The sequence below is a fragment of the Pistacia vera genome, unplaced genomic scaffold (genome assembly GCF_008641045.1).
Source record: "Pistacia vera cultivar Batoury unplaced genomic scaffold, PisVer_v2 Contig292, whole genome shotgun sequence".
In the NCBI taxonomy this organism is placed as follows: Eukaryota; Viridiplantae; Streptophyta; class Magnoliopsida; order Sapindales; family Anacardiaceae; genus Pistacia; species Pistacia vera.
In genome coordinates, this window is record NW_022196104.1 from 508,255 (window position 1) to 522,045 (window position 13,791).

Here is a 13,791-nt window from a genome sequence, read left to right on the forward strand (position 1 = left end):
ATGAAATCTAGAAAATTTTAGAACTCGATCACCGAGAGTTTATCGCCGTGGCGAAATCCATTCTTTGCCATGGCGAAAAATTGAGAACTCCAAATACGAATCTGATTGTGAGTTTATTGTCGTGGCGAAGTTTTTTTCTCGTCGCGGCAAAGTCTGGGCAATTTGTGCTTCACTCCAATTTTTGATCAGTCACCTGAAACACAACAGGAAAATGAAATTAAGCTATTTCCTAAGTCAAATAATAATAGAACAAATGAAAAACACTACAAATTAGAATGCTTGGGTTGCCTCCAAGAAGCCCTTGTTTATAGTCGAAAGCTCGACTTTCTCTAGTCTTTCGTCAATCTAGACTATCTAGATGCATATCTTCCTGAACATGTTCCCTAGACTGAGGCTTCAATTGTTGATGATTCTTGTCACATCGGGTCTTTGTTGAGAGCTTAACCACCCATTTCCATCCCTTGGTCATTCCTTTTAGGGTTCGAGCGTTCTCATCGACAACTTTCCAATTTTTTAACTTTCCATCAGCATTCTTGAACTGAGAAGTTCGTCCCTTGTGAAGACATTTGCTCGATTGTGGCCCATCTAGGTATGTTGTGTAAACTTTTGGTTTATGGTCTTCGTCTTTGATATGCCTTGACTTGACCATGCATCCCTTAATTGGCGATTTAGGATCATTAATTTTGGAAGTTTTAATTGCCGACTAATCTACCGAGTCAATTTTGAAACATAAATCTTGCTTCGATGGAACTTTTGGAGTCTCAAGGAAATTGAATGTCACTTCTTCCTCTTGCACCCTCATGATCAACTTCCCCTTTTATACATCAATTAAGGCTCTTCCGATAGCAAGAAATGGTCATCCCAAGATGGGAGGAATCTTCTTGTCTTCTTCCATATCCAACACAAAAAAGTCTGTCGGAAAAATGAATTTATCCACCTTAACTGGTACATCTTCAATAATGCTCTTTGGATGCTTGATGGATCTGTCTACAAGCTGCAAGGATATGGTTGTAGGCTTCACTTCACCAATCCCTAGTTTCCTAAAAATGTAAAAAGGCATTAGATTTATACTTGCACCCAGATCACATAAAACTTTATCAAATGTAATATCTCCTATGACACAAGGGATAGTGGAACTCCTTGGATCTTTGAGTTTTGGTGGTAGCTTCTTCTACAGAATGGCACTTCACTCCTCTATAAGCATCACTGTTTCCTCCTTTTCCAATTTTCTTTTGTTTGCCAGAATTTCCTTAAGGAACTTGGCATAGCTCGGCATCTACAAAAGGAATGTTAATGTACAATTTTTTACATACATCAAGGAATTTCGTGAACTGCTTATCCTGGTTTTGCTTTATGAGCCTCTAAGGAAAAGGCGCAGGGCGGGTATGATGTGCCAACTCTGGTGGTATCTCAGGAAATGGAAATTTTTCCTTATTTTGCTTTGGCCTCTTTTCCCTCTTCGGTTCTTCTTCTTTGGGACTCATTGGCTTCTCTTCAACCATGACTTCTTCCTCGATTTTTTCATCGGATTCTTCCTTCGCTTTACTTGGTGGGTTCTCATCCTTCCTTTTTTGTTCAACCTCTTCCAAGACTGTTCCACTTCTTAAAGTTATTGTATTTACTTGTTCACATGGATTTGTCACCATGTTACTTGGTAGGGAACCTTAAGGTTGCTTATTCAACTTTTTGGCTATTTGACCCATCTATACTTCTAAGTTTTAAATGGACGCCTCTTGGTTTTTGAAATTTTCCCTCATCTCGCTCATGAAACCTGTGGTCCCTTGCATGAACTTCTCGAACATATCCTCCAATTTCAACAATCTTTGATCCCCTGGTTGATGATTCACCCAAACTTGATTGTTTAGCGCATTTCTTTTGTTCCACTGATTATTCTGATTGCCCCAAGATAGATTTGGATGATTTCTCCAACCAGGATTGTACGTGTTGGAGAAAGGATTGTTCTGTTGTCTCTGATTCCCTACCAAATAGTTGACTTGTTCTGATGATGATAAAGTTGAAGCAAAGGTGTTCCCCACTTGGCATTCATTGCTCGCATGGTTAGCTGCACAAAAATCACATGTCATTTGAGGTGTTTGAATAGAATTTACTTGCATACCTCCTAATTGCTTTTGAAGTGTTGTAAGTTGGGCTGAAATGGCCGTGTAAGCATCAACTTCATGAATACCCATAGACTTCTTCGAATGCATTCTCTCATTGGGTCTCTGATAGTTGTTACTTGCCATGAATTCAAGTAACTCATAAGCTTCTTCAGGTATCCTATTTTGCAATGCTCATTCGGATGCTGCATCCACCATTGTTTGCACATTTATCATCAACCCATTATAGAAAGTTTGGACTTGCATCCAAACCGGCAAACCATGGTGTGGACACTTTCTCAACAGTTCCTTATATATTTCCCAAGCTTCATAAAGTGACTCATTCTCTTTCTGCAGAAATGATGTGATGTTGTTCCTCATCCTTGTAGATTTCGCTGGTGGGAAATATTTAGTCAGGAACTTTTGTGCCAATTCATTCCAAGTGGTGATTGTTCCTGTTGGTAGTGCCATTAACCATCCCTTTGCTTTATCTCTTAATGAGAATGGAAACAGTCTTAACCTGATGGCATCATCCGACACTCCATTTGCCTTGAATGTGTTCCAAAACTCTAAGAAGTTCGCAATGTATGAATTTGGGTCTTCCTTTGGATCTCCCCCAAATTGTATCGATTGTTGGATCATTTGATGATTGTCGGCTTTATTTCAAAGTTGTTGGCTTGCCCTGGTGGCCTAGTTATAGTTGGACCACTACCATCAATAGAGGGCACTGAGAATTCCCTCAACGTTCTGTTTTCAGCCATCTCAATGACTATCGCCTCTCGTTCTCTTCTTTCTCTGTTAAGTCTTCTTGCGGTTCTTTCAATCTCTAGATTAATAGGAACCACTAGATGGCATCTAGCTCTTCGCGTAAATTACACAGACAGAAAGAGAGCGTGAGATCACAAGCGAACAGAAAAGAAACAGCAAAATTAAACTAGAAAACAATTAAAACTCAAATCTAGCTAAAACTAGAAAAATTCAATATTAACACAAAATCAATCCTCGGCAACGATGCCAAAAACTTGATGCGCGTTTTTACAACATGTAATGTGTAGCAAGTGCACTAGTCACAACAAGTAATAGAATGATGAGTAAAGTATCGTTCCCACGAGGATTGCGTGTCAAGTACTAATTTTCCTAATTTGTATCAAGTTGGAGTAAACGAAAAATGGTTGGATTTGCAGGAGACAATTAAGTTGAAGTTAAAACAAAATCAACAACATAATTTAAAATCTAACTAATGAAGGCAAAATCAATTCAAGACAAAGCGGTTAGGGTTTTGACATCACTAGGATTTTCTGGTTTAGTCTACGATTTGTGTTGCTTCTAAGTTCACATGCAAGGATTATCTAAGCTTCCGCACCTTACAATTTGAAGGTTAATAGTTCCAAGTTCATTAAGCTAAGTGGAATCCTAAATTGATTTCATGGATCTCCGAACCTATCTGTAGCTTTCAATCAATCAATGGTATTTACTCTAAGAAGCTAATACAAGAATCACTTCTCAGTCTCATCAAGCTCAACAATTGAATTGCAATTAAAACAAGAATAAATATATAATCCAAGCAATAAAATATGAAAGCAACATCAATTTATAGATTAGACATTAAAATCCCAATTACATCAAAACCCTAACCCAAAAGTGACTTAGTTCATACTGAAAATAATGCAAATCCTAAGAAAAACTGTAAAAAAAGAGTTCAACATGCTAGGAAAACGGAAAAAGAATAAAATCTTCCGTATTTGATGAACCCAAAGGCTTCCAATCTTCAATTTCTTTCTTTTTCCTCCAAACAGTGTCGAACCCTTTTGAAAATGAACAAGTCCTTCTTAAATAGTCGACCCTAAAACCCTAAGACTCATCCAATACAATTAAAACACACAGTTTTAATAAACTAAAAATTTGCGGCTTTCATCGTGGCGAAGAATAAACTTCGCCGCGGCATCGTGTTGGATTTTATTGAACTATATGACCGAGACTTTCTCGCCGCGGTGAACTTTTCAAAAATTATGAAACTACCCTCTGCTTGCTTCTTTGCTTGAATCTTCAATCTTAGTGATACCCAATAGGAACAAGCTTCATAGTGCTTCCAATTCAAATCAGAATTTTCTCGATTCCTGAAATTCGCTTGATTCTGGGTCCAAAAACTCAATTCCACTCAGTTTTTCTCTAACTGCACGTTTTGGTCTGAAACGTAAAATATATGAAATTAAGTTGCAATTCAAGCACAAATTTAAGAAGAAATATCCAAAATCCAACCAAAAAGCATAGATAAAACAGTATAATCCTAGGATTATCATAGTTTCAATCGTATTACTATTATTTTGAATTCCATGTAACACATTTGAAAAGCAAAAACAATATGTATCGGAGACAAAGAAAGATCGAATAATTTCTTTAAATACTTCTACAAATATAAGTTAGATATTTAATTACTATTTTTGCCTTTTCGGTAAGCTTTTCTATTATATAATTTGTTGCATGGTATAGTATTAATTTTATTATTATTATTTTGAAATCCAGATGAGAGACCTAAAAAACAGAAACAATGTGTATCAAACACAGAGAAGGGTTCAACAAGTTCTTCAAATGTTTTTGTAAATGTAAATGAGATACGCGAGGAAAATAGAATGGAGAGGATGTCTAAATTAAAAAGAAAGAGAGGTAAAAAATATAGTGTTAGTGGTTACCTATGTTTTTTAGATTATGACAAGTTAAATTTGCTGACTAAATCTATGTTTTATAAATGCTTCATCATCTATAAATCTTGATTCTTATATTCCAATTACTAATGTAGAACAACACAATCATGAGTTTTGAATCTAAAAACATACATTCAAACATTCAGTTTGTTATATTTTAAAAACATAATGTTGTTTCATTACATTGTAAAAATAAAGGTGTCAACCTTTGCCGAACCATTTTTAACATTGCAAGTGTTGTTGAATGTAATGCCCAACATGGAGGTACCTGATTTAATTTATGTTTTATAGCCCTTAGTTAATTTTTGTTAAAGTGATTTTAAGAGAATATGAAGAAAATGCCTTAAACTTGCATTAAGGGTAAAATGGTATTTTCACTCAAAATTAGTTGAAAAAGTGGGGAGTGAAAAGAGATAGAATTTCATAGAGAATGCATTAAAAATGAGGGCATTATGGTAATTGACTAAGGGACATAGATGGAATTTCTAAGAAAGAGTAAGGACAAAATGTGAAAGTGTGTTTATAAACTAAAGTGTTAAGGGTTTGAAACCCTTATTTTTCTTCATTCCACCGCCACACCCCTCCCCCATTTTTTCTTAAATTTTCATTCAATCCTCCAAGGATTTTAAGGGCTTTTGAGTGGTTTTTTTTATAGGGTTTTGATTTTAGGCTTCAAGAGGTAAGGATTCTTGTTGTTTATCTATGATTTATTTGTGTAAAAGTTGAGTTCTTATGAAGTTTATGCTTAGGGTTAAGAGAAGATTTGAATCCAACAAGAGTAGAGAGCTTAGGAGAGACTACTCAAGCATAAGGTCTTATGAAGTTTATGCTTAGGGTTAAGAGAAGATTTGAATCCAACAAGAGTAGAGAGCTTAGGAGAGACTACTCAAGCATAAGGTAAGTAAATTCTACTCAAAAATCTAATTTAAGTTAAAGTTTAAGAAAATCAAGTGAGTAGAGATTTCTTTTAAATATGCATATGTTATGATTGTTGAGAAATTAAGATGAGATGGATGATTAGCTATGCTTGTTGTTGGATATACTTGAATATGAGGAGTGTATGTGATGGTTTGATGATGGGTTGAAATTGGAAGAATTGGAGAAACTTTTGGGAGTGTTTTTGCCGTGTAGGTATGGTGATGTTACAAGAGAGTTTTTCTCTCAATTTGGATGGTTTAAGAAACAAATAGAATGATAATTACATTAGGGTTTGTTTATGCACAAGTATTGTTTGATGAAATGCCTAAGAGAAGTATGAGTTGAGTAGAAACCTTAATTTTATGCAACATTGCATGTGTGCATTTCATAAGTGCATTTAAGTAAGAAATTTTAAGCATGAGCCATCCATATGCATATAATTGTGTATGTGTAGAAACTTAAGAAAGAATAAAGAATAAAGAATAAAGAATAAAGAAAGAAAGAATAAAACATTCTAAGAATAAAGAGAAATAAAGAATAAGCATTAAAGAATTAAAGAAAGAAAAAGTGTTAGAGAAGAGAAAAGAATAGGTTGTTGTGATGGGGAACCGTGAGTGTTAAGAAGAAATTCCCACATACACGTTACCTTAATTGAGTGGCATAAGAAGAAGAAGAATTGTACAACCCGTAAGAGTGTATGTGGATGAGGGTTGTACCAAGAAGAATTCCTACATGCACACACCTTAATTGAGTAGCCTAAGAAGAAACAAAATTTGTACGGTCCGCAAGAGTGCATGTAGATGAGGACTGTACTCACTCACACAGCCAAGGTTCCGAATCCATACATCAACCGAGTCCGATCGGCAAAGAATAAGAAAAGAAGGAATAAGAAAGAATGAGAAAGCTTGAACAAGCAAAGCAAAGAAAAGAAAAGAAACAAGAAAGAAAAGAAAAGAAACAAGAAAGAAAAGAAAAGAAACAAGAAAGAAAAGAGAAGCTTGGGCAAGCAAGACAAGAAGAGAAAAGAAAAGAATAGAAAAGAAAAAGAAAAGAATAGAAAAGAAAAGAATAGAGAAGAAAAGAATATAAAAGAAAAGAAAAGAAATAGAAAAGAAATAGAAAGAAGAAATAAAATGCATTTTTATGCATTATTGCATATGCATTTCATTTATGCATATTCCCATGAATTTTATTATGGTTAGAAAGAATAGAAGAGTAGCAAGAAGAGAAAGAACAGAAAGAGTAAGAAAGAAATAGAGAGAATTAGCAAGAAAGAAAAGAATAGTGAGAATTAGAAACAGAGAAAGAAAGAAGAAGAGAATTAAGTAAGGAAAGAAGAAAAGTTAAGGGATTTACCTACTAAGCATTTTTATGCTCACCCCGTTGTTTTTCCATGTTTTTGAAGGAAATAGGTGAGCAGCGATCGGAAGGACGTCGACAAGCAAAGAGAATCGGCATTACTGTCCACCATTGCTAAGTTTTTGTACTTGTTATTTTGATATATGTAAAGAATTATATTTTGTATGTAAAGAAAAATTTGGGCCCAACTATTTTCATATACTAATTATGGATGTTTTCATAGTATATGTTATAAAATATACTATTAGAAAGAAGTCATTACATTGAATATTGTGATGACTTTTTTTTTTAATTATTTTCATTCTTAGGTCAGACATTTAAAAAACAAAAGAAATCTTTATCAGAGACAAATAGAGGTTCAAAATCTCACTCAATAGAAAGAGGTGACAAGTGTCATAATAATTTTTTTAAATACTTATATAAATATAAATGAGATATTTAATTAATGTTTTTGCCTTTTGGTTAAGCTCTGCTATTATATAATTTGTTGCATGGTATAGTATTAATTCTAATATTATTATTTTAAAACCCATATGAGAAATCTAAAAAACAAAAACAATGTGTATCAAACACAGAGAAGGGTTCAACAAGTTCTTCAAATGCTTCTGTAAATGTAAATAAGTTATGTGAGGAAAATAGAACAAAGAGGATGTCTAAATTAAAAAGGAAAAGAGGTAAAAAAAAAAAAAATTAATATTAATGGTTACCTATGTTTTTTGGATTATGATAAGTTACATTAGCTAACTAAATCTACGTTTTTCAGGTGCTTCTCCATATCTGGATTCTAATATTTGAATTACTAATGCAGAACAACACAATCGTGAGTTTTGAATCTGACAACATACATTTAAACATTCAGTTTGTTATATTTTAAAAATATAATGTTATTTCATTACATTGTAAAAATAAAGGTGTGGAACTTTGCCAAACCATTTACAGCATTGCAAGTGTTGTTGAATATTGTGATGATCTTTTTTTTATTATTTTCATTTCCAAGTCAAAGATTGAAAAAACAAAAGATTTCTTTATCAGAGACAAATAGAGCTTCAAAATCTCACTTAACAGAAAGAGGTAACAAACGTCATTTGTTAGTTAGACATACTTAATTGTTGACTCAAATATTAAAGTTACTTAGAAAAAAAAAATATCATTGTGAGTTCGGAAATTAACAAAATACATGTAAGTTCTAACTTTATTACTTTCTAAAAATATCACACTATTTCTTTGCACATTAGAAAAAGAGTCCTAGAACTTGGTGAACCATTCTACAAGTCCATTCATTGTGGATCAGTCATGTGGTACGAAGAGTGAACTGTTAAAAACCAAGAGCCAACCATCCCTTTGTTTTCATTATGTTGTATGGATAGCAAAGTTCACTTACCATTATTGAAACAATCGCCAGAACCATTAAAAAGTTTATTGGATGTGGGCAGTGGTAACAAGGGAATTAGTTTCAGAAGCAAAATAAGGATATACAATTCATTGTTCTCATTTACATCAATGGGAGGGCATGTTGACCATGAGATTAACCAAGGTGGTGGTCCATATGTTTTCAAACTTTGCAGACATAATTACCATCGAATAGGATAATTACTTCCACTTGAAGGAAGGAAACCTCAGTTTGCACAGCTTTATATTTATGACATAAAGTATGAAACCAATCATAGATTAAATTCTAAATGAGATAATACAGCTGATGATACTATTGATATGAAATTTGTGCAGGAATTGCAATTGATGTTTGATGTGAACAATGAATTGGTTAAAAGTTTTCATTCTGTCAGGGACCATATGCATTGGAATGATATTAGAAATATGCATTTGCGGTTGAAAATGAAAGGGGAAAAAGATGGAAGACAATACAATTTGCTAACTGAATAAGAAATTACAGGTTTAATTGTTGATGATATTGGAATTTCAGAAGCCGAAAAAGATATCATTGTTCATCATACAAAAAAGGGTCTTCAAAGAATTTCTTACTTGCATCCAAGCTCTATGGCATTAAGTTATCCAATATTATTGCCATATGGAGAAGATGGATACAGAATTGACATTAACCATAAAGAGTCACTTGACAAAAAGTCTTAAAAGAGAAACAGGCTGAGCATGAGAGACTATTATGCATTTTGGTTCTACTATAGATTACATGAAGGGCATACTTTGATAAGATCAAGTATATTATTATAGCAATATATTGTGGATACATATATGGCTGCTGAAGAGGAAAGATTTCGTTGGATTAGAAACAATTAGAAAAAAAATTGAGGAGTGATTTGTACAGCGGGTTGATGGATGCCATTTTAAAAGATGATGTTAACGCACAACATCTAGGGAAATCTATGTTGCTCCCTTCATCTCACACAAGTAGTCCCCAATAGTGTGTTCAGAATTATCAAGATGCAATGGCGATTTGTAGATGTTTTGGATATCCAGATATTTTTTCTAACATTCACCTGTAATCCCAAGTGGCCAGAGATATAATATCTACAGAATTGTATTGGAAAATGTGATCAAGAAAGTAGAGTAACTGCAGTTTGTAGAGTTTTTGAGATCAAATTGCTTGAGCTAATGCGAGAGATTAAAAAAAGGTGAATATTTTGGTGAAACAGTAGCAAGTAAGTAATCCAATTAATAATATTTCTATCTTCTTTAAAAAATCTAATTCATTGATAATTTATGATATGAAATTATATTATACCAACTATTGCTGAACACATTATAATTGTTTTTTCCAGTTATCTAAACTATCGAGTTCCAAAAGAGAGGCCTCCCACATGCTCATATATTGATTTTTCTACATTCCGAATATAAGAATCCTTTGGCATCCAAAATAGATGAAATAGTTTCTGCTGAAATACCAAATAAGGAAACTGATCCTGTTGCCTTTGCAACTATCGAAAATCATATGATCCATGGTCCATGTGGTGATGTTAACAAGAATTCACCATGTATGGAGAGAGGAAAATGTAAAAACCATTTTCCAAAGAAATTTGTCGATCAAACATGTGTGGATCACAATAAAATCCAATGTACAAAAGACGGAATAATGAAGCATTTGTTGAGAAAAAGGGAATCAAACTGGATAACCGTTTTCTTGTTTCTTATAATAGGAATCTTTTGGTTAAGTTTGATGCTCACATAAATATTGAAATATACAATCAACATAGATCAATCAAGTATCTATTCAAGTATGTCAACAAAAGACCAGACAATGAGAGTTTCTATGGAAGTTGAAAACAATGGTCAACAGAACAATCAATGTAACACCCACATCAAGGTATGTAATTTTACTTATGCCCTAATACCCTTAGTTGGATTTCTTTAAAGTTACCTTAGACAAATGTGAAGAAAATTCCTTAAAACTTCATTAAGGGTAAAATGGGTCTTTTCACTCCTAATTAGTTGAAAAAGTGGGAAGTGAAAGGAAGAAAAATGATGTGAAGAATGATGCATTGTTACTACAACATGCAAAAATAGCAAGTGCACTAGTCGCATAAAGTAATAAAGTGATGAGTGAGTATTGTTCCCACAAGGATTGGTTGCTAAGCACTAAGTTTTCTACTGTTTTCAAGTTGGAGCAATCGAATTTGTGAGGAGTCAGGCCCACCTCAAATTCTATCATTGGTATCAGAGCATCATCCTGTGCCTATGTGGCAGCACGCGCGTGGCAGGCTGACCTTGGGCCTAGGCTGCTACCCCGAGAAAGGGCATGGAGGCCCGAGGGAAAAGGGATCCGTGTAGTCACCCAAGGGGTAAAGAGGCTGATGTGGACGTCGGTTGCGGAAGCGTGGTGGAATGTTAAGATCCCACATTGAAAGGGAAAAGGGTTGGCATATGGGTTATAAAGGCTTGGGCACCCTCCCTTCGCAAGCCAGTTTTCCAAGGAGAGTTCTACCCAAGCCCATGAAAGACCCATGGAACCATGATAGAATTTGAGATGAGCCTGACTCCTCACCCAATAAGGCCTTGTTGAATGGGAGGATTACCCTCTCTTATAATCCAGTAGGCTTAAGCGTGCTTAGTCTGTGTGGGACTCCAACACTTCCCCTCACAGTCAAGCCCATATGTTGGGTCATGCTTGTAATTGGAGGTAGTTGCTGGCTCAAACTCCTCACCCGCTGGTTAAACACTAAGCTCAATTGAACCCGGGCTCTGATACCATGATAGAATTTGAGGTGGGTCTGACTCCTCACCCAATAAGACCTTGTTGGGTGAGGAGTCAAGCCCACTTCAAATTCTAAAGAAAATTAAATTTAAAACTAAAACAAAATTTCTAAATATTCAAAGCTAAATTATGAAAGCAAGATTAAACACAAGGTATTATCACTTAAACAAATGGCTAGGGTTTTGACTTCATTCGAACTCTATGGATTAAACCTATAGATTATGCTATTTCCATATTCACATGCCTTGATTGTAAATCGAATTCTCTAAATTGTATAACATACATTCTCAGGCTATGTTTTCCTACTTTTCCCTATTAAACTTCTGTAATACCCAAGATATCAAAGGTATGTTCCTAACTCAAAATAGTCCTTTAGATGTTAATTTTATGTTAAAAAGCATAAAATCTAACTAAGGGCAAAATAGTCAATTCATTTGGAACAGTATGAATCAATTATCCATAAAGAGGCTTAGGGGCAAAATGGTTATTTTGCCTATGGATAAGCATTGAAAAAGTCAAGGATGAGTAGGCTTCATTGCATTTAATGGCATTAATTAAGTAATAATTATGTCTAGTGTGAAATGACCAAAATGCCCTTATATGAAGAATTAAGGACTTATGAGTTAGACAAGTAAAAGGAAAAATGGGCAATTGCATAATTTGGAAAATAAATGAAATATTCCTAAAAATGAGATGAAATTCGTTCAAGCCAAGGAGGAGAGCTTCTTCAACATTTCTTCCATTTTCTCTAAATCTTCCATGAACAAGCTTTCTTTCTCTAAGTTTTAAAGGAGTTTTGCTTAATTTTTCAAGGAGAACAAATTAGGAGCCTTGGATCTTCAATTTAAGGGTTTAAGGTAAGGATTAAAAACTTTAGTTTGATGTGATTTGAAGATTTGAAGTAGATGTTGAGGTATAATGTTATATATGTAGGATTAAGGTGTAAAAGAAGTCAAAGGCAAAGGATTTGTTGAGAGAGTCTTTAAAAAGGTAAGGATCCCATGACTTTAGGGTTTATGCTAGGGTTTGTGTATTTTATGAAACCTTAAATTAAAGCTTTAAGGCATAGAATTAGTTGATGGCAAGTGTAGTTGAACTCATTATTCTACTTATTGCCTTGAATTCATTATACATGAAGTTATTGCTCTTTATGTTTTATGAGTTGTTATGTTTGATTGAGAAAAATGAAGTGTGGATACTGATTGTGGCAAAAATTGTAGTATTGGAGGCCACATGGTGTTGAATGGTTGCTATTAATTAGAAGTGTTGATGTGTTGTTTGCATTGCTTACAATGTTATAGCAATAATGGAGATTATGGGAATGAGATTTACACTTCCTTTAAGATGTTAAAGATATTAAGGGGAGGTTTATTTGATCCATAAGTTAACCTATTGGTTAATGTCAATAAGAATTGATGGCATAGTTAATATGAAATTGGATTAGTGGGCTTCGGGGTTTTGTTAACCCTGTTCAGTATTTGACCAACTTGAGTTAAAAACGAAATGAGATAATTCTTGAATCATTAGAAAGCTAAGACACAGACCTAAACTTTATGTTTATGCCAAGAGCCAATTCGTTTGAGAAGAAGATGCAAAATGGCCTGAAGCATAAACTGGTTATTAAAGTTTAAGATTTACATTATCAATTTTATGTATTAATGTATTATTGTAATTATGCCATGTACTAATGTACCCATTAGTTAGATGATCTTTGAAAGATATACATGGTCATGATGTCAATGCATGATTAATGTTATGAAATGGTATGAAGATGCAATGTAATACGTGTTTTAAGATGATGTATGTGAGCAAGAGGTAATGTAAATGGGTTGATAATCCATAGATGAATTAAAAGTATTAAGCTCACCAAAATATGTATTTACATGCCATAAGATGTTAGAGATGCAAATAGACATGATAGAGATGCATATAGACATGATGGAAAACGCGTAAGCATATCCTCGTATACCGGTTGAGGAAAGATGAATATATGCTTTAGATGCTAAATAACGCGTAAGCACGCCTCCCGATGATATGAGCTCTAGATGAAATTTGAGGCTAGATGATATGAAGTGCTTAAGATGCTAAGAAAGGTCCGATCGGCTAGACGTTAAATGTTTCATATGCATTTAGTTGCATTACATGAGTTATGATGTTATTTACATCATGAGATGATTTATACTCATGTTAGATGATTTTAGATGTTATGTCATGATATGTGATGTGTGTGTACTATGTTTACATACTTATTTGTATGTGTACACATTGATGTTTATATAGCCATGGGATAAAATGATGAAAAGCATATGAATTAGTAATAAAAGGGGAAGTATCCCTAGATGTAAAAGATAAGTGATGTGTTAATAAATATGTTTAAATAAAGATCAAATAGTACATTCAGAATGAAACGGATCATTCCTTACTGAGCGATTAGCGCTCACCCTTTCATTGTTGATTGCTTTGCAGGTAGACTAGAAGCGAGGGATGCTAGAGACAGCGGGACTACACGTGAGGGGAGATGATTTATTGTCATCTCGATGTTTTTATCTTG

The 13,791-nt window shown here is 34.1% G+C and overlaps 1 non-coding gene across 1 annotated transcript; it reads left to right on the forward strand.

Moving 5' to 3' along the window:
* Positions 1–2,373: 2,373 nt before the first annotated feature.
* On the forward strand, positions 2,374–2,480 carry LOC116135001. The gene has a single exon (XR_004128827.1). It is a non-coding gene; the product is annotated as a small nucleolar RNA R71 (small nucleolar RNA).
* Positions 2,481–13,791: the final 11,311 nt, after the last annotated feature.